The sequence below is a fragment of the Mesocricetus auratus genome, unplaced genomic scaffold (genome assembly GCF_017639785.1).
Source record: "Mesocricetus auratus isolate SY011 unplaced genomic scaffold, BCM_Maur_2.0 Super-Scaffold_4256, whole genome shotgun sequence".
Classification (NCBI taxonomy): Eukaryota; Metazoa; Chordata; class Mammalia; order Rodentia; family Cricetidae; genus Mesocricetus; species Mesocricetus auratus.
The window spans coordinates 31,321,818-31,343,949 of record NW_024429182.1 but is presented as its reverse complement, the minus strand read 5'-3'; the positions used below and the strand labels follow the sequence as shown (position 1 = coordinate 31,343,949).

Here is a 22,132-nt window from a genome sequence, read left to right as displayed (position 1 = left end):
CTGTGAGTTGCCTTTTTGTCTTGCTGACTGTGTCCTTTGCTTTACAGAAGCTTCTGAGTTTCAGGAGGTCCCATTTATTAATTGTCTATCTTAGTGTCTGTGCTACTGGAGTTATGTTCAAGAAACGGTCTCCTGTACCAATTTGTTCAAGGGTGCTTCCCACTTTCTCTTCTAAGAGGTTCAGTGTGTCTGGATTTATGTTGAGGTCTTTGATCCATTTGGATTTAAGTTTTGTACATGGTGATAGAAATAGATCTATCTATCTGCAGTCTTCTACATGTCAGCCTCCAGTTATGCCAGCACCATTTTTTAAAAGATGCTTTCATTTTTCCGTTGTATAATTTTAGCTTCTTTGTTAAAGATCAGGTGTTCATATGTGTATGGGTTAATGTTGGGATGTTCAATTTGATTCCATTGTTCTATGTGTCTATTTTTGTGCCAATACCAAGCTGTTTTCAGGACTATAGCTCTATAATAGAGCTTGAAGTTAGGGATGGTGATGCCTCCGGATGTTGCCTTGTTGAACAGGCTATCCTGGGTCTTTTGTTTTTCCATATAAAGTTGATTATTGTTCTTTCAAGGTCTGTGAAGAATTGTGCTGGGATTTTAATGGGGATTGCATTAAATCTGTATATTGCTTTGGGTAAGATTGCCAGTTTTGCTATGTTGATCCTACCTATCCAAGAGCATGGGAGATCTTTCCATCTTCTGGTGCCTTCTTTAATTTCTTTCTTTACAGACTCAAAGCCAGGCAGTGGAGGCGCATGCCTTTAATCCCAGCACTCTGGAGGCAGAGGCAGGCAGATCTCTGTGAGTTCGAGGCCGGGTTGGACCGACAGCCTCCAAAACAATACAGAGAAACCCTGTTTCGTAAAAACAAAAAAAACCCAAAACAAAACAAAAAAGACTCAAATTTCTTGCGTTACAGGTCTTTCACTTGTTAGGTTAATGTTACCCCAAGGTATTTTATGTTGTTTGTGGTTATTGTAAAGGGCAATGTTTCTCTGATTTCCTTCTCAGCCCTTTTATCATCTGTATATAGCAGGGCTAATTATTTTCTTGAGTTGATCTTGTATCCTGCTACTTTGCTGCAGGAGTTCCCTCGTAGAGTTTTTTGGGTCACTTATGTAAACTATCATATCATCTGCCAATAGTGAAAGTTTTGACCTCTTCCTTTCCAATTTGTATACCCTTGATCTCCCTTTGTTGTCATATTGCTCTAGCTAGAACTTCTAGTAAATATTGAAGAGTATGGAGAGAGTGGATAGCCTTGTCTTGTTCCTGATCTTAGAGGAATCATGTTGAGTTTCTGTCCATTTAGTTTGATGTTGGCTGTTGGTTTGCTGTATATAGCTTTTATTATTAAGGTAAGTTCCTGTTATCCCAGATCTCTCCAAGACCTTTATCATGAAGGGATGTTGGATTTTGTCAAAGGCTTTTTCAGCATCCAGTGAAATGATCATGTGATTTTTGTTTCTCAGCTTGTTTATATGGTGTATTACATTGATGGATTTTCGCATGTTGAACCAATGCTGCATGCCTGGGATGAAGCCTACTTGATCATGGTGGATGAGTTTTCTGATGTGTTCTTGGATCCGATTTGCCAGTATATTACTGAGTATTTTTGCATCAATGTTCATGAGGGATATTTGTCTGAAGTTCTTTCTTATTTGTGTCTTTGTGTGGCTTGTGTATCAAGGTTATTGAAGCCTCTTAGAAAGAGTTTGGCAAAGATCCTTCTGCTTCTATTGTGTGGAATACTTTGAGAAGAATTGGTATAAGCTGTTCTTTGAATTTCTGGTAAAATTCTGCACTGAGGACATCTGGCCCTGGGCTTTTTTTTTTTTTTGGTTGGGAGACTTTGATGAGTGCTTCTATTTCCTTGGGGGTTATAGGTCTATTTAAATTGCTTATCTGTTCTTGATTTAATTTTGGCAAGTGATATCTATCCAGAAAATTGTCCATTTCCTTTAGATTTCAAATTGTGTGGGTACAGGTTTTCAAAGTATGACCTGATGATTCTCTGGATTTCCTCAGTGTCCGTAGTTATGTCTCCCTTTTTATTTCTGATTTTGTTAATTTGCTTGTTCACACTCTGTTGTTTGGTAAGTTTGGATAAAGGTTTGTCTATCTTGTTGATTTTTTCAAAGAACCAACTCTTCGTTACGTTGATTTTTTTGTACTGTTTCCCTAGTTTCTGCTTTATTCATTTCATCCCTCAATTTGATTATTTCCTGGCAGATACTCCTCCTGGGTGAATTTGCTTCTTTGTGTTCTAGAGTTTTCAGTTGTGCTGTTAATTCTCTAGTGTAAACTCTTCTCCAGTTTCTTCATGTGGGCATTTAATGCTATGAACTTCCCTTATAGCACTGCTTTCAACATGTCCCATAAGTTTGGGTATGTTGTGTCCTCATTCTCATTGAATTCTAGGAAGTCTTTATTTTCTTTTTTTATTTCTTCTTTGACCAAGGAATGGTGCATTTGTGCATTATTCAACTTCCATGAGTTTGTAGGGTTTTTGAAATTTGTGTTGTTGTTGAATTTTAATTTTAACACATGGTGGTCTGATAAGGTGCATGAAGCTATTCCAAATTTTTTGTAACTGTTGAGGTTTGGTATGTTGCCAAGTATGTGGTCGATTTTTGAGAAGGTTCCACTTCGTGCTGAGAAGAAGGTATACTCTTTTTTATTTGGGTGGAATGCTCTATAGATGCCTGTTAATTCCAATTGGATCATAACTTCTATTAGTTCCTTTGCTTCTTTGTTAAGTTTATGTCTGATAGTCCTGTCTAGTGGTGAGAGTGGGGTGTTGAAGTCTCCCACTATAAGTGTGCGGGTCTTTACATGTGATTTGAGTTTTAGTAATGTTTCTTTTACGAACGTGGGTGCCTTTGTATTTGGGGCATAGATGTTCAATATTGAAACTTCATTTTGGTGGATTTCTCCTGTGATGAGTATGAAATGCCCTCCTTCATCACTTTTGATTGATTTTATTTTAAAATCTAATTTGTTAGATATTAGGATTACTACTCTGCTTGTTTCTTGGGTCCAATTGATTGGAAAATATTTTCCTTAACTCTGAGGAAATGTCTGTCTTTGAGGCTGAGGTGTGTTTCTTGTATGCAGCGGAAGGATGGGTTCTGTCTTCGAATCCATTCTGTTAGCTTGTGTCTCTTTATGGATGATTTAAGACCATTAATATTGAAGGATATTAATGACCATTGATTGCTCATTCTTGTTTGTTTTGGAATAGTTGATGGTGGTGGAATTATATGTGGATTTCTACCTCTTTTTTCTTTGGTGTTGGTAAGGTGGGATTATCTATTGCCTATGCTTTTCTGGTTGTAGTTAACTCTCTTGGATTGGAGTTTTCCTTCCAGAGCTTTCTGTAGGGCTGGTTAGTGGATACGTATTGTTTAAATTTGGCTTTGTCTTAGAATATGTTGTTTTCTCCATCTATTGTGATTGAAAGCTTTGCTTGATACAGCAGTCTAGGCTGGCATCCGTGGTCTCTTAGTGTTGGTAGAATATCTACCCAGGACCTTCTGGCTTTCAGAGTTTCCATGGAGAAGTCAGGTGTGATTCTGATAGGTTGGCCTTTGTATGTTTCTTGGCTTTTCCTTTGCTGCTATTAATATTCTTTCTTTATTCTGTATATTTGGGGTTTTTACTATTATGTGGGGAGGGGACTTCCTTTTGTGGTCCACTCTATATGGTGTTCTGTAGGCTTCTTGTAGTTTCATCGGCATGTCTTTCTTTAAGTTGGGGAAATTTTCTTCTATGATTTTGCTGAATATGTTTTCTGCCCCTTTGAGTTGGATTTCTTCTCATTTTCCTATACCTATTATTCTTAGGTTTGGTCTTTTCATGGTATACCATATTTCCTGGATATTTTATGTTAGGGATTTGTTGGAGTTAAGATTTTCTTTCATTGATGAATCTATTTCCCCTAGTGTATCTTCAACACCTGAGATTCTGTCTTCTGTCTCTTGTATTCTGTTGGTTATGCTTGTATCTGTAGTACCTGGCCATTTGCCCAGCTTTTCTATTTCCAGCATTCCTTCAGACTGTGGTTTGTTTTTTTTTGTGTGTGTCTCTATTTCAGCTTTCAACCCTTGCACTGTTTGAATTATTTCTTGTAATTTTTGCTTTGTCTTTTCCTCTCTTTCTTGCATTTATTGAATTTTTTGGTTTGTCTTTTCTTCCATTTCTTGCATTTGTTTGCATTGTTTCCCTCCATTTCTTGTATATTGTTTTTCCTCCATTTCTTGTATTTTTTGCTTTGTTTTTTCTTCCATGTCTTTAAGGAATTTTCTCATATCCTCTTTGAGGGCCTCTATCATTTTCATGAAGTTGTTTTTAAGGTCTTTCTCATCTGCTTCCTCCACAATGGGCTGTTCAGGTCTTGTGGGTGTAGATTTTCTAGTTTCTGATGGTGTCATATTGGGTTTTCTGTTGTTTTTATATTGTCTCCTTCCAATCATTTCTTCCTGTGGGTACAGAAGGAGTTTCTTCCTCCCCTGGTGGGTATGTGACTATGATTCCTTTCCAGTTGGTGGGAGCCTGCCCAATACCTTGGTGGCTTTCCTTTGCGTGGATGGAGGCTGTCCTAGTATTGGGACCTTGGCAAACTCTGGGTAGGCTGGACCCTTGCCTTGCCTGTCCTGTGGGTGGAGAATGGGACTTGGAAGCTGTCAGTCCCTGGGCGGGCTGAATCCTGTCGGGCTAGGATCCAGATCCACTGTGCACAGACCTCAGGTCTCCGATGGTTCTCCTAAAAGTATTTATAGACAAGTAAATGAATGGGTATTGTTGTGTGCCAATAAAACTTTATTTGTAAACATTGAAATTTCAATTCACATAATTTTCACATACTGAAAAATATGCCTCCTTCCATTTACCTCTACACTTATTGTGGTGCTTAAAAATGAACTTAGGTGCCTTGCACATGCTAGGCAAACTCTCTACCACAGAAATATATCCCCAGCCCTTCATTTGATTTTTTCAATCATTTAAAACAACAACAAATTACCTTGTGAGCAGCATATAAATAGGAAGTGGGATGCCATTTGCTAACTCCTGTCATACCTTGCTCACAAGAATAATCTAAGCCCTCACAGATTCTGTTAAAAATCTTCTTTGAGAGAACCAAATTGAGGAAATATAAAAGAACACACTGTCCGTGTGCTTTCTCCTTAATTTTAGGCTTTTATCTTTAGGTCAAGTCAAACTACTGGAGGACTCTAAACTTGTTGCATTCAAGTCAAATCAGTTCTGGACACAGCCTTCTTTACTAAATTAATTTAAAAATTATTATGATTTCTGCTTTTATTGATGGTCACTGAATGATTAAATAATTGTATTTCAGTTCTGGATCATGTAAAACAATTGTGACTGATAATGTTTCCTAGGGACTGAATGGAGATGGCTCAGTGGATAAGAGCACCAGGTTTGATTCCCAGCGCCCATAACTTACAACCTTCCGTAACCCCAGTTCCAGGGAGATGTGACATCCACTTCTGGACTCCTTGGGCACTGTATGACATAGTGCACAGATGTACATGCAGACAAAACACCCCATAACATAAACTAAAGATTTAAAAATCTTTAAAGCAAGAAGACATTCTCGCACAAACCACTCTGTGCCTGCATAAGGCAATCTGCAAGGTCTGTTCTTCAGGGTTCCCTTCTGAGGTGAACCTCTGTTTCCCCAGATCTTCCAGGCACTGTTACGGGCTTCTCTCTGCTGTTGCCATGGACTTTTTCTCTCTGCTAACTTCATGGTTTAACTGACTTCTGGAAATTTGATTTTGTTCTCCACCACACCGATGCTCACAGGAACTCAACACAGCACATTTCCAGGGGTTCCAGGATGGGAGATGCAGACATTAAATGGGAAAAAAGCCATCACTGTGACTATGAGGCCTTCCTTTTAAATATGAGTTTGGGTCTACTCTGAAGATACCGGTGATCCCCGCTCCCTACCCCTGGTCTGTTTAGAAGCCAGTGTTTTTTGGGAAAGGGGTGCCTTGTCCATCTTGGAAACAATGGTCACATATTCTCCAATGGGAAGATGGCAAAGGTAGCTTTCTCTGGCAAAGCGAATGTCCAAAGGGTCCTTCTATAGATTTGGCTTAGAGGATTTACTCTGTTCAGTTAACTGCACCTTAAAATGAAAGCAAGCACACTTAGCAGGTCGTCATTATGCGTTCCTGATACCATATCTGAGAGACAGCACACCGGTGACTTGCCCTGGAGGCTAAGATGTTGTGCACACACATCCCTCCCTGCCTAGCCCACAGATACGTGACTGAGCCTGTGCCAGATCAGATACTTACTCAGAGATGTTCTGCAATTTTTTTTACTCATCGACTTCAAAGACTTCAGTAATCTGAATCTCCTACCAAAAAGGGGCTGTTTTCAGTGATGCGTGGATAAGCGTCCCCGTTCGGAAGGTGGTCATGTGCCTACGCAGAGCTAAAAAGAGGACAGATGTCTCTATCCTCGTGCACTCTGAGCTTATACTTGGTCTTCATGTCCTGATAGCAGTCTACACCTTTGCTTTTCCTCTTCCTCTCTGAAGCATCCTGTTAATCTCCCATGAACCCTTTCCTGTGGGCCTCAAGTGCGTGGCGCTGAGTACGGGATTGGCCTCAGTGTCCCAGCTGTCAAGGTTGGCTCTTGTACCAGTCGTACGTGGAAATGTGAGTTAGCTTTGCCACCTCTGGGGTTGTCCAGCACTTCTAAGATGCTGAGTGCTTTACTGATGCTTCTGTTAATTTTACCCCAAGAATCAAATGTCCTGGGACAAATTTTGTTACAGGGCTATGAAGGCTTTTCCTTCCAAGTTACAACCAGTGCTCGCTCTCTCGGGACAGTTCCTCCTCCCTTAAGCCTGACCGTCTTTCAGGAGTTGGTGGCGTGGTTTGACTGATTTGGCTTATTTACTCACTAATCATCTTTGCTTCTCTCTTGGTCATTAGTCTCCTACGTGCTGCTCTGCTGAGAGTGGCCTGAGTTTTGTACGTGACAAGTGTGCACCACACTCACCCTTAAAAAGAGGAATTGCAGCTAGAGGAAGGGAGGCCTTTGAGATACAACTCTAAGGCTTCTGAAGAATCGATTCTTTTTTGACCTTTTAAAAATTTGGACCCCTGGAGCTGAAATTACAGGCAGTTGTGAGTCAGCTGATGTGGGTTCTGGGAACCAACCTCCAGTCCTCTGCAGGCCACACTCATAACTCCTAGCCACCTCTGCAGTACCGTGACTGTTTTTGCTTTATTGTTTTGAGGGGAATTAGGTCCAGAAGACAGCTTTGCTCTCAGTCATTCTAGGTACTCCTAGCCTAAGCATGTGAAATGTGTCTGTGACATGTGACCCAGGTCTTGAAGTATAACGGGGTAACAACAAGCAATACCAGGCAAACATAAGCATAGCCATAGAAATTGTTCTTTCTGACATCTGTAATCCAGGGAGATGTCAATGATGCCCAGATTATCAGTGTTCAGTCCTCCCACCTCCGTCACCATCTCCTCTCCTGTTCGCTCCTTCTCATTCTCCACTCTCCCTTAGAAGCATAGCTAACCCTACATGTCGTGTTCCCCTCCGGTAATGATTCTCCTCCTGTGTTGTCTGCCTTGGGGAATGTTACCATCCTGTCCAAACCCTGCACCCCTGTGCCTTCTATGCACTTCTCTCCCTTGCCTTATTGTTTAACTATTGGTTTCATCAGTTTCATGTCCTCTTTAACTCTGTCATCCATCTACTTGTTTCAACCCTCTTACTCCCAGGCTAGAGACCATTGATGGGGACATGTCCTTCTATATGTATGTTTCTCTTATTGGTTGATGAATAAAATACTGTTTGGCCAGTAGAGGCAGGAAGACAGGTGGGACTAGGAGTCAAGGAGAATTCTGGGAAAGATAGGCAGAGAGATGGCGGGAAAGAGAGTTGCCATGTAGACCACAAAGGAGTAACAGTCCCGGGCATTCTCCGGTAAGCCAAGACCATGTGGATATACATAGACTAATAGAAATGGGTTAATAATTAATACAGAACTAGCCAATAAGAAGCCCTAGCTATTGGTTAACAATTTTATAATTAATATAAGTCTTTGGGTTTTATTTGGGGCTGAGAAGGGTGGCAGGACCTGGCAGGACAAGAAAACCTCAGCCATGATTCCTCTCCCCCAGTCCCTAGCAACTTGTAATCCTGTCCCCTCCCTCTGTAACTCATTCTTCAGGACTCACTTTCCCTGGGGGATTTTCTTCATTCCTGTGGCACAATTAGGGGACTTGTCTCTGCTTCTACAACTTCCCTTATCTACACAGAATGCTTATTTTTGTCACAACGAACAGTAATCTCTTTCTTACCTTTGCTTTTGAGTCTCCATTGTAAAACACAGTCCTAATATATGATCAAGAAATGATTTTTTGAGACTGAGTGTTCCTGTGTAATCCCAGGATGTCCTCGAATTTGTGGTCCTTCTTTCCTCAGCCTCCCCAGTGATGGAATCAATAAGCGTTCAAATAAATGAACTATATGTTCATTCGTTCTGAAAGAAAATTGGAGATTTGAGCTTGTAACTTGGACGAGATAACAGGCTAAGGAATATTTTCTTTGTATGTCTTAATTATTTCCCAGTTTATAGCACTGGCATATAGAATTGATTATCTCTTATACTGCAAAGTGATTTCTGCTTCTCATTCTATCATTGACATTGTCTTGAAGGGAAGCATGTGTTTTGAGTTTCCATGGTGCTCTTGTGATTTCCACCGGGCTAGGATCAAAGCCGACTTTGTCAGGTCTGGGTAGCAGAGAAGAGGCAGCCCTCTCAGGAATCAGTCAGCTTGATGGGCTCCTCAGGTGGGAACAGTCCCTCCTTGGTATGCCAGTTAGGGTTGCAGCAGGCTCAGAGAAGTGGAGAATAGTGAGTGAAGAACCGGGAAGGAGCAGTAGCTGCAAATGCCAGAATTGTCAGAGACTGAATGTGAATGTCAAACCAGTATCATATAGTCAGGGATGTAAATACATCTGAGCAGCGTTACTTACTAGATGCCGCGTCCAGATGCGGATTTGTATTGATTCATCCCCAAGATGTATTTCAGGGGGTATTTAAAATACAGCATAGCTATACTCTGGTCAAGCAATCATGCCGAACAAAAGGCAGAGATCTGCCCAAAGAAGAGAAACGAATCTCCTGCTTGAAGAGAGTGGCATCATTAAGCATGGAACCTGGTCCAGAGTTTTCCAAAAACATTGGCCAAGAAGGGTTCATAATCTTGAATTACAATGAAGTAGTTCTACAGTCTTGTATAGATGTTTAAAGAGAGTCAGTGTTAGGTAGGAGAGAAAATTGTTTTTTGCTTATGGACTCGGGAAGATTCTCCGTGAAGGTTAATCAAAGAAACAGTAAGCATTATAATACACTACTTAGAGGTGTAGTATTCTTATCAAGGCTTTATTTATCTTTTTTGATAGATGGTGTTCTGAAAGCACAGAATTAGAATTTCTTGATCTCGCCTATATTTATGCTTTACTTCTTTAAATTCTTTATTGTCATAATCAGAATCCAAATATAGGAACATTGTTCTTCACATTATTTCTTAGGGCTTCCACTAATTGTGTCTTTATTTATTGGTTTAAATGCTTTTCTCAGTAGCTTTTGCTCTTTAATTAAGATTATCAGATACTATAATTAAACCCTTAAATTGTCATCATCAGTTTGCTTAAATTAGCTATTTCCTGAGTGATCATTGTCATGCATTCTTTACTCTCTTGCTTGGAGTCTCTTCTGTTCCTGTTTCTGTGGCTTCATAGCCCACCCCACTTCCTGCTTCCTCTGATGTCTGTGTGGATACAAATATGAGCGGCCAGCTCCTCTTTCCTGCTGCCAAGCAGACCCCACCCATTGTGGATTCTAGCTTCCTGGAACTATAGGCCAAAATGAGCTGTCTCAAGTTCTGGTTATGGTGTTTTATCATAGAATCAGAAAAGTAGCAACTACTGGGTTTCATATTAGTGGCAAAATTGTTGAGATTTTATGATTTATTCATAGATAGTCTTGCACAGATTCTCACTGAAGTGTTCAAAGATATTTTTCTGTAATGTAACAGAAAAATAAAAGCAATGTTAACTCATGAAGGGATATTTTTAGATCGATACTTTGAACTATAAGAATATATGATACTCGGCGATGAATTCACTGAAATAGAAGTCAAGAAAACAGTCCCATTGGCAATAACCCCTCCAAAAATGTCACAACAAATAAAATTCTTGGCATGAAACTTAACTAAATATAGTAAAGCCCTCTACAATGAAAACTATAAATCACTTGTGAAAGAAACTAAAGAAAGAGAATATGAAAGACTGTCCATTTTTATGGTTCAGCCAAATTAATACTGTGAAAACAGCCATATCATCAAAATAATGTATAGATCCAATACAATCTCAATAAAATCCCAATGTCATTCTCTGTAGAAATAGAAAAGCAATCCTAAAATGCCTGTGAAAGTAAAAGAAATCAAAAGTAGGCAAAGTAATACTAAGCAAGATCAAGGCTAGAGGTATAGCAACATCTGACTTCAAATTATACTGTATAGTGTGTAATTATAAAATAAGCATGATGTTGTAACAAAACTAGACATGTAGATTAAAGTGTTAGAAGGCTCAAAGTCAGCCCACACATTTACAGTCATCTTATTTTTGACAATGGTCCAAAAACATATTTTGGAGAAAACACAAACTCTTTTATCAAGTAGTAACAGGAAAACTAAGTATCTACATATAGACAAAACTAGATCTATATCTCTCACCTTGTACCTTCTCAATGACCTTAATGTAAGATCTGAAACTTTGAAACTACTAGATGAGGTCTGGTGTAGTAATGCATACCTTTAATACCAATATTTGGGAGGCAGAAGTAGGCAGATCTCTGAGAGTTTGTTCAGCCTTGTCTACATAGTGAATTTCAGGATTGCTAGGACTAAATGACCAACCAAATGAAACAGCAACAACAAACTACTAAATGAAAGCACAGGGAAAATAGGAAAATATCTAGGCATAGGCAATGACTTTGTGGATAGGATTCTAATAGTTTAGGAAATAAGAATCAACAGATTGGATTTCATTAAATTGGAAGGTTTCTGTATAGCAGACAGTAGAAGACAATCAGTGGATTGAGCATACAGCATACAGAATGGGAAAAAAACTTCTCCAGCTAGCCACCTGACCAATAATAATATTCAGAATATTTTTAAAAATAAAAAATGAAATACCCCAAACCAAATAATTTGATCAGAAGACAATTCTCATTATAAACATTATAAATGGATGATAAATCTATGAAAAAAGAGTCAACATCATTTGTAATGATGATACACAAAAGAAAGACTGACTCAAAGTCATTTCTCCAAGAGCGAACCTGATTTATTCAGAAGAGTTCTCGTCTCTCCTGTTCAAATCTGAGAGATGGCAAACCTAAGTATAGCCTAAGAGTCCTGAACAAAGGCCATCTTCTCTGAATATCGAACAGCACAGCCAATATGGTAACGGAAAGGAATGAAGGACTTTTGTTTTCATTTTTTACAGGAGTTCCACAAGGGAGGAAACTGCTTTTCTGGTCCTATTGATTCAGAACAGCATACAAAGATACATCAAATATTAATCTCTATCCACTGGTAGAGGGGGCTCTGTTGTCTATGCCTTGCCACTTCCAGTAAATGATCTCAGTCCTGGTCACCACCCCTCAGGCACACACACTAATGTTCTGAGTCAGGGCTGTGAAAGACTCCAAGAGGTAAAATACAGAACATGGTACATGAAGGAGTCCAAGGAATAGTAAGACTGATCACAATGTTCTCCTTAAAAGTCAGTCAATTCTGAACAGGTTGAGCATACAGTATGTAAACAGAATGAATTCGTAGTTATAAATCATCTCAAAGCATGTCACCAACTTGGGTGAAAGTTTTATTTATAAAGACAAACTCTAAACAGCATTTCTCAGAAAAAAACCATTCCCATATGTCTTAATTACAGTTCTGTTGCTGTGAAGAGTCACCACGACCAAGGCAACTCTTGGAAAGAAAGCATTTAGTTGGCAGCTTCAATACAGTTTCATCATGGCAGAATGCATGGCAGGAGGAAGACACGGGGCTGAGAGCTTACATTCCAATCCATAGGCAAGCAGACAGAGAGACACTGGGTGTGGTGTGAGCTTTGAAACTTCAAAGGCCCTCCCCAACTGTTCACCTCTTCCAAGAAGGCCGCACCTCCTAATCTTCCCAAATAGCCCACCGATTTGGGACTAAGCATGAAAATATATGAGCCCATCAGGGCTACTGTCATCCAAACCATCACACCACAGTTCTCCCCTCTTTCCTTTCATGGTCCCAGGTGATGGACTGAAGAGGTGACGCTGTTGGATTCAAGTTCAGGAGATCTTTCCTCTTCTGTCAGGTTGTTGTCTTCTGTTACCAGACTAGGGAACAGTTTTATCAGCCACATTGAGATCCAGAGGAGAAAGAAAACAGAGGGGAAGCCTTGACTCTCATCGATGACTGGAATAGTGTCCACCCATGGCCTTTGATATAAAACCATCCATTTAGGTAAAACATTTCTTATGATGTTTTCCCACAGGTGTTAGTGAGGGAAACTGAGAGGAGTCATTTTACAGATTTAAAGTATGTTGCTTTATCAATTTGCTGTTAACCCCTGATCCTTAGCATCCAGAGCAAAGTAAGCCACTGTACACTGAGATTCTATCTCCTGAGTCCAGAATGAGTATCACCAAGAAACTAAAACCAACAAATGTTGGCAAGGATGTGTGCGTCTGAGGGGTGTGTATGGGGAAACAATTTATGCAGTGGTGGTGAGAATTAAATTTGTCTGGCACTGTGGAGATCAGAAGAGAGGTTATCCCTAAAATTAAAAATAGAACTACCATATGCCTCAACATGACTATATAGCCCTCCCTGCAAAAGAAACAAAGTCAGTTTACTGTAGGGTTACCTGCATACTCCTGTTACTGATGCAGTATATACAATGGCCAAGGTGCAGAATCTTCCTGGGTGTTCCATGACAGATGGGGGAAGAAAGTGTGGCATATGTGCACAGTAGATCTGGATTCAGTTACACATAAGAACGAAACTATTAGTAGGAAAACCGACAAAATTGGAAGTCACTATGTTAAGTGAAACAAGCCAGTCTCAGAAAGATAAACATGACACCTTTTCTCTCATATGTAATTCGTAAAGGGAAAGAGACAGAGGAGATAGGATAAAAAAGAACAATATAGGGGCTGACTATGGTCAAAATACATTATATTTTGTGTGGGAATGTCATGACAAAACCCCTCACTGAGCCTTTGGGGGAAAGACATGAAGGAATATTTTAATAGGATAAATAAATACACAAAATAGATAAGTAGCTGGGGCTAGAGCTAAGCCTGGAGGAACATGCCTGTGATGCTTCCACTTGGGAAGCCAAGTCAGGGGACTTGTGGCAAGTTCAAACCCATCTTGGGCAACCAGTGAGACCTTGTTTCAAAAATAGTTTTGGGATGAGGTAACAGTTAGTTTGCAAAGTGATTGCTTTACCAGCATGGTGATCTGAGTCCCATCCCCCAGAACCCGTACTTTAAAAGCCAGGCATGATAGCATGTGTTTGTAGTCCCAGCACCAAGGGAGAGGGAGACCAGTGGGTCCCTGGGGCTCACTGGCCAGTCAGCTTAGCCTACATGGGAAGTGTCAGGCCAATGAGAGACCTTGTTTTAAGAACAAGAGTAAGGGATGCTGTGGAATAATCCTTCTGTACACTGTGAATAAATGTCACTACATAAACAAGCTGACTGGCCAATAGCTGAACAGGATTCAGTTAGGTGGGAAAGCCAAACTGCTAATGATGGGATGAAGAAGGGCAGAGTCAGGGGATTCACCAGCTGTAGTGATAATTTTGTTTGTAATATAACAAATAAAGCTTGCCTGAAGATCATAGTGCAGAACTAAGCTACTAGTTAGCTACACACATACTAAGCCATTAGCTAGCCACACACCTAATCCACTAGTTAGCCATAGAGGACAGGCAATGGTAGCCATACCTTTAATCATAGCACTCAGGAGACAGAGGCAGATGGATCTCTATGAGTTCAAGGCCACCCTGGGCTACATGTGAATGAATCAGTCTAAAAGAGAAAGAGAGCTCACACCTTTGATCCCAGCACTTGGGATGACATGCCTTTTCACCAGCACTAGTGAGGAATATAAGGCAGGAGCTCAGTGTAATCTCAAGGCAGTCTGATGTTCTGATGTTTGATGAAGAACAATGCAGTCAGCAGTCACTCTGGTAGAAGTAAGAACTCTCTAGTGGATGGGCTGCTTTTCTTTTCTGATATTCAGCTTGAAACCCAATATCTGTCTCTGGGTTTTTATTACTTGTGCTACATTGTGCTAAAGCTAGCCAGATGGAGAATAAATCAGACACACAAAATGAGATAGGGGTAAGAACCATGAGCCTTAGAACAACACATAGAATAGTAGAAATGGGTTAAGTTGTAAGAGCTAGTTAGTAATAAGCCTGACCTATTGGCTGACCATTTATGACTTATATTAACCCTCTGAGTGATTACTTGGGAGCAGGTGGTCAGAACAGAAAAACTCTGCCTACAAAGGGGATTTGGGAGATAGTTCAGCTGGTAAAGTGCTTGCCTTTTGAGTAAAATCTCTCAGAATCCACATTAAAAAATAGGTGTAGTGGCATGCACTTATTATCCTAGCACTAGTGAGTTGGAGGCAGGTGGATCCCTGGGGCTCACTGGCCAGCCAGTTAATTTTAATCAGTGAGCTCTAGGCCTGTCCCCCCCCAAAAAAAACATGTTGATAGGTGTCTCTAGGAATGTCACCCAGATTGACCTCCTCATGCACACACACACACACACACACACACACACACACACACACACACACACACACACTGTTGTGTGACAGATTTCCTATAGAGATGTGAAGAAATATCTGTTCACCCTGAGAGGAATCTGGATGTCCCAATCCAGTGCTAGAGTCCTATAGGATTCCTGGAGAGTTCTGATCGTCCCTCTACATTGGAATCCTGAAGAATCTGACTTTAACACCTGTTGCAACACGAGAGAGGAACATCCAGTGAGAGTGGGGTGAGCGGGCAGAAAGCCAAGCTTCCTTCTTTCATGTCCTTTTCTGTGGGCTCACACCAGATGGTGTGGCCCAGATTTAGGGTGGGTCTTTTGACCTCAAATAATCTAAGAAAATGGGTCCAGTGGCTCAGGGTTTGGTTGGTTCTAAATGTAATCAAGTTTATAACATGATTAACCATAGAAGCTGGCATTGAATGCTGGGATTACACTTATGTGCTTCGACACCCATGTCTGTTAAATAATGTACGTAGCATAAATAAATTTTAACACGTATAACACAAATTATCACGTTAGCCATTGTGAGAAGGCCATTCTCATTGTTTCTACCACTGCTATACACTTCTAAGACCTTCCCCACCACCTTGTTTTAGGGTTTCTACTGTTGTGAAGAGACACCATGACTGGTTTACAGTCCAGAGGTTTAGTCCATAATAGTCATGGCAGGAAGCATGGCTGTGTGCAGACAGATGTGGTGCTAGAGAAGGAGTTGAGAGTTCTACATCTGGATTGGCAGGCAGCAGGAGGAGAGAGTGAACCAACTTGGCCTGACTTGAGCCTGAAACCTCAAAGCCCACCCCCAGAGACACACTTTCTCCAAAAAACCACACCTTCTCCCAAAAGGCCACACCTCCTAATAGTGCCACTCCTTATTAACCTATGGGGGCCACTTTCAAACCACCACAATCCGTAACATAAATCTCCAGCCAGTAGGCATTTACCCCTCAATCCTGCCTAATTTCAACCCATAGAACCCAAGTTTTTTTGTCTTGATATGTTTACCCATTGTGGATGTTTCCTATACATGGAATCATAGCATATGTGACCTCTTGTGATTGGTTTGTTTTATTTAACATGATATTGTTTAGTCTATATCATTGTATATTTATCAAAATCCCATCCTTTTTTTTATTACTGATTAAGGTTAAATTGAAGATAAACCACAATTATTTCCATCTTTTGGCTATTGTGATCTATGTTGCTTATGACAACTAACTCTAAGTATTTACTTGATGCTCTGTTTCCTATCCTTTGGGGCCTATACACAGGGATGGAATTACTGGGCTATATGGTAATTCTGTATTTAACTCCTTGTACCCCCACAACCCTGTGCATTGAACCTAGGACCTTGCAGCCATGCTAGGCAAGCTCCCCACTCCTAAACTAAATGCCCATCCCTATGTTGAACATGTTGAGGACCCATCAAACTGTTTCCCACAGTGGTTCTACAATTTCATATTCCAATAAACAATAAACAAATGAATGTCCCAACTTTCCCACACCCCAAAAACCGACTTCCTTTCCCCTCTTTTTAAAGATGTTTATTTTTATTTTAATATGTATGAATATTTGCCTACATTTATATGTGTGCCTCACACACACACACCTATTGCCTTTAGAGGCCCGAAGAGGATCCCTTGGAACTGGAGTTACAAACAATTCTGAACAACCATGTGGGCGCTGAGAAACCAAACCTCAGTCTTCTGCAAGAGCAGCAAGTACTCTTAGCTTCTGAGTCATCTTTCCAGTTCCTTTGTTTTCCTTTTCAAGCAGAAAGCTAATCCTCAGATGAGTTGCGAAGGTCTGTGAAGTAAGGAACGGTCTATATTTGAGGCATTACATGTTTTCCTGCATTTGTATGATCATCTGATGCTCAATCCCAGAACCAGTCAAGCACATCTACTACCACAGCTGCTGGGGCTTTGCTATGACTCCGGCCACTTTATCAAGCGGTGACACAGTGACGCAAGACAAGGCATGGTTCCCTCATCTAGACCCAAGGGGCATTTGAGTAAGGCAACATCACAGGCCTTATGGGCATTTGTCAAGGGACCATGATGGCCACATGACACCTTGGCAGGTGGGGAGATTGAGAACATACATCTCCTGTTCTGCCTCCATACTACTTCTGGGTCTCCCAGGTAATGAAACCCAAACAAACCATTCAGACCATTAAACTAAAAAGCCATTCCATTAACTAAAGCAAACAAACATAAAATGTATCTATTCACCTGTAACACTAAACAATACTTCCTGCAGACATCTTTTGATTCTTATCCTTTGTGGGTTTTTTTTCAAACTTCCATGATAGTTTCAGATCTCATTTTTTAAATACCACATTGGCAGCTACTGAAAATTCTACTATAGTCTAGCAGCCTGTATTTAAAATTACTCACTCAGCGTTTGTCAACTTTTTTTTAAATCTCTGGGTTGGGTTGGCAGCAATCACAGGTAGCCCAGACTTAGGAATTGGAAAGAAGTAGAAGACTCATCATTCACAATGTAGAATTTTGTCAGCAGAGGGGCAGCACGTCAATCAAGGACAAAGAAATTGCCCCAAAGTAATTTTAATTAGTAATTAATAGGATCTTAACTTGGAAGGAGCGCCATAAGTCACCTACACATGTAACGTGTTATCTTTCCTGCCAACTGCCTGCGCCCTGCCAAGCTTTCTGAGCCCCTAAATAACACACAAGACACTGTGTTAATTATGAAGCTGTTGGCCATTTGGTTTCTTTTCTGCTAGGTCTGATTTGATTATTAACCCATAATTACTCATATATATTTTATAAGAACTTATCTTTGCTAGAACGTATTCCTGCTCTGTCCATTCCTCCCGGGAGTCACATGGCAACCAGCTCCTTCACTGCATTTCCCAGAATCCTCCTAGACTCCTAGTCCCACCTATCTTGCTTCCCTATTGGCCAACAGTGCTTTATTGACATATACACAGGACTCTCCCATCATCTCCTCTTTTCTATCTAAATAAAAAGGTTTTAACTTTCACATAGTCAAATTATATATAACAGAACAGTTATCAAGCAAGAACTATAGATACAATATTTTGTTCATTAACATTTAGTAAGATTTAAAGAAAATATCATCTACCCTATCTTTGTGAATCTAAACTCTCATATGTAGCTTATCTTTTATCATAACTAAGGAAAACTATAATTATAACTATTTGTCTTTAGTTCCATCAAATACCACAGAAGGATAATATATAAACACTAAAATTGACAGAGACACCTAGCTACCTGGACAGTCACCTGAAGTTCCTCTGTAACGTTAGGGCATCCATCTTCAGCCCATAGGCCACAATGTGTCTGGAAGACTTCTCAGCAAAGCATGAAATTTCAAACAGTTCATCTATATTGGCAGTCTGTCAATCATTTTTCTGTGTCCTGTAGAAAGTCTGGCAGACTCTTCCATGAAGTAGGAACCATGTAGGACTGTTTGAGTTCAGCAGTCACTTTCCTGTGGGTCCTGCATGTCCAGTTTATACAGCAACAGTCAAGCAGTCCAGGCAAGAGCACTTTCTTGCCCAAATGGCTAATCTTGCCATGTTGAAAGCAAACTCCATAACGAGTTTCTTTGATGCCTATCTTCCTCTCAGACTTAATTGATGTGTCAGGAGCAGACATTTCTCATTGTCAAGAAAAACCCTAAACCATTTTAAATGCCATTTTCTGAAGGTCTTTGAAAGGTTTGAAGACTATATCTATCTCAAATATATCTCTCTATATCTAGAAAACCTAACTAACCTAACTAAAAGTAACTATCCATAATATGTATTTAATTATACATCACATTTTAAAAGATTAGAATAAACACAATACTTAAACAAGAGGAGAAATATACATATCACAAAATTGACCTTGAATTTGTATCAATAAATGAAAAACCATACCAATACAAAGTATTCATTCCCATACCATAATTCTCCTTTTACCTTTAAAAAGAGATTGGTTATGATCTTTAACCAATTATAAGCAACCCCATTTAAATGAAAACAAAAATTTATGAACAATATTTGGGAAGTTGGGTATAGTTCATTCCAAACTGTTTCCTGCTAGATAGGGACTCTGTCCACACCATGGGGATCATGACAAAGCTCAGAAACCTGACCAACTCTTTGTTTTTGTAGTTCTTAAGGCTGTATCATCTCAGCTGTTTAGATGTTGGAATACCTGGTCCACTGCTTCTGGGAGTCTTGGTTCCTCAAACCACAGAAGCCTGGGAGGAATCCATGGCTTTTCATTTTCTGTGGAAACATAAACAAAAACTCTTTTTCCAAGTAACCTGTCCTTATATTTAAATTTACAAGTCAAAGCATTTTCAAAAGATATAAGTTGGATTAATTTAACAGCATTTATAATCAAGTGTACTTTAGTAGTTGTTTCTTCCTTAGCAATTGAAAAACCGAAAAACACAATAGCACACAGTATCCAGACTCTGTGTATTTTCCATCTTTACATGGCCTTTTCTTTATTTATCTATTATTATTACTCTACTTTTTAAACTTTTATTTATTTACTTATTTTTTTCTCTGAGACAGGGTTTCTCTGGAAATCTGCCTGCCTCTGCCTCTGGAGCAAATCCTACCAGTGTGTACCACCACAACCACCTTCTCTATTTTTTTTTTAACCACTATCCTGTTTCTCTTTCTCTCTCAAGCCTACGTATATTTTTAAACACATTGTAATCCTTTAGAGGTTTTTCTTCATCTAAATCTGACTTTACTGTAAATCTTTATGTTTTTCTAGCCATGTGTCTGTTACCTGCTAAACAACATTGCTAATCAAAACTGGGGCTGTTTTAACTATGGTTTTTCCAAGATGACGGGCATAAGTTTACCGCCAGTGCTGTAGGCAAGTGTGCTTGTTTCTAGCAAAACAGAGCTCACCCGAGAAAAATGCCAACAAGTAGCTGTGCTTCTCTCTGCTCTTTTGTTTCTAAAATCCCTTTTAAGCTTTTGTCATTCTATGCGGAAATTCATGATCTCATTTCTGACACCATATGTAACATGTTGTCTTCCCCACCAGCCACCTGGGCCCTGTCGAGCTGTCTGAACCCCCAAATAACACACAAGACACTATGTTAATTTTGAAGCTGTTGGCTGTTTGCTTGGTTTCTTATCTGCTAGGTCTAACTTGATTATTAACCCATAATTACTCATATATATTTTATAAGAACTTATCTTTGCTAGGACGTATTCCTGCTCTGTCCATTCCTCCCGGGAGTCACATGGTGACCAGCTCCTTCACTACATTTCCCAGAATCCTCCTAGACTCCTAGTCCCACCTATCTTGCTTCCCTATTGGTCAACAGTGCTTTATTGACATATACACAGTGCTCTCCCATTATACTCACTCTATGTAGTTGTGATCTTCCCTATCATTCAATTGCCCTGCATCTAAGCACTCCAAGAGCAGGACCCTAACCTTAACCTTTGAGTGACTCTTTTCATGGCCTCAGAATTTTATTTCTTCTGAATATTGATAGTAGATTTGACTACCAGTATAAGGGAAACAAGTAATGAGAGATTTTCAGCAGTTGCTATTCCCTTGGATTTTTGTGGTGCTTTCTGAAGAAAAGGGACCTGTGTGCTGTTGAAATAAGCAGGGGCCATAGAAGGAAACAGGACTGAATGCTGTGTTAGCTTCTGATACATAAACGTCAGGAGGGAAACGCGGGTTGGATGCTTTCACTGTGGGAACAAAGAATGAGGGATGATTTGCTTAGTATGTGGTTTAATTTGGAAAGTGGAAATAATGAGATTGAAACAGCTTTTATTCCTGAGAAAATGAAACAGAAAGAGATAAAAGCTGAGTAACTACAATCATGGTGTCAATAAAGCAGTTACAAGAAAGTTGAGCCTGTTACCCGCAAGAGCTGAAGTCCTCTTTTACTTGGATTTTGGAATCATTACTATGCCAGAAAAAAAAGCTCTTTAATTGAATTTGTTGTTCCCTTAGAATTACATAAGTCACACTATTAAATTAACTTAATTTTTAGTTATTTTAATGTTATATGTTTGCTAATGACATGATATATATATATAACATAATATGTAGCTAATATATGCTTCTAGACTTTATGTTTAGAGCTTTTTAATTTTCAAAGGAGATGATTTTGCATTCAAAATAGAGTTTTTGGGGAAGGTGGCAGTTGCTGACGGGATATTTTGCTTTTTGGACATGGGTTTCTCTCAGCCTATTTAAAAAGCACAGGGGTTAGGGGTTTAGTTGCTGCACTTTCCTAAAGGCCCTGGATTACCCTCTGTTGCTATGACATTTTTACATGAGATAAACATAAACTTGACCTAATGTGTGTGTCTATTTACGCAGTAACCCTTTAAATTTTAGGGACATTTAAAACTAATTCTCACTTTACACTTTAATGGAAACACACTTATGACCCCTTGTTTTAAGAGTGATTTGCTATGGAATTGGGAAGAGTGAGAATGAAGATGCTTGTGGCCTGAAGCAGTGTGTGTGTGTGTGTGTGTGTGTGTGTGTGTGTGTGCGTGTGCGTGTGCATGTGTGTGTGTGTGTGTGTGTGTGTGTGTGTGTAAGATGGGAGGAAACTCTTCTTTTTCAGACTTGGGCTTGGTAAGAAAGGCTGTATGCAGCGGATGGCTGAATAATCCATGTGTGATTCCGTTAATGGCTACAGAAGGGCAGTGCTTGAGGCATATTCTAGATAAGGACAGACAGTAGTGGTGGAACCTACAGACTGGCAGAGGACGGTGCTAGCAACATTTGAGAAATCTGAGTGACAGAAGAGTCTTCTGGTGCCTCTTAAATCACACTCAGCCAAAGACATTTGTTTATTAGATGACATTGGCATAATAGATAAGCTCTAAATGCTGTTGGAACTTGTGAGAACTTTTGAAAAGCAATAGAGACCAGAGTATCCAGAGCTGGTATGCATGCCTGTAACCATAGCTGGTGTATGACATTGATGCAAGTTCAAGATGTGCCTGAGTTACACAGTGAATTCATGCCTGGACACAGAGCCAGCCTCTATCATAAACAAACAAACAAAAAATAAAAGCTCAATGAAATGAGATGCTTTTATGAAGAAATAAGACAAAAACAGAAAGGAAAAAGGAGACACCACAATTCAAAACACAAGAATCCAAAAGATTATTAAAGATTGTTTTGAACAATGGTGTGCAAACACATT

At 39.8% G+C, this 22,132-nt stretch overlaps 1 long non-coding RNA gene across 1 annotated transcript; it reads right to left on the bottom strand.

Moving 5' to 3' along the window:
• Positions 1–4,834: 4,834 nt before the first annotated feature.
• LOC121140427 lies at positions 4,835–19,178 on the bottom strand. The gene is made up of 3 exons (XR_005877258.1): positions 19,132–19,178; positions 8,373–8,554; positions 4,835–6,166 (listed from the first exon to the last, which is right to left on the bottom strand). It is a non-coding gene; the product is annotated as an uncharacterized LOC121140427 (long non-coding RNA).
• Between the last annotated feature and the right edge of the window lie 2,954 nt (positions 19,179–22,132).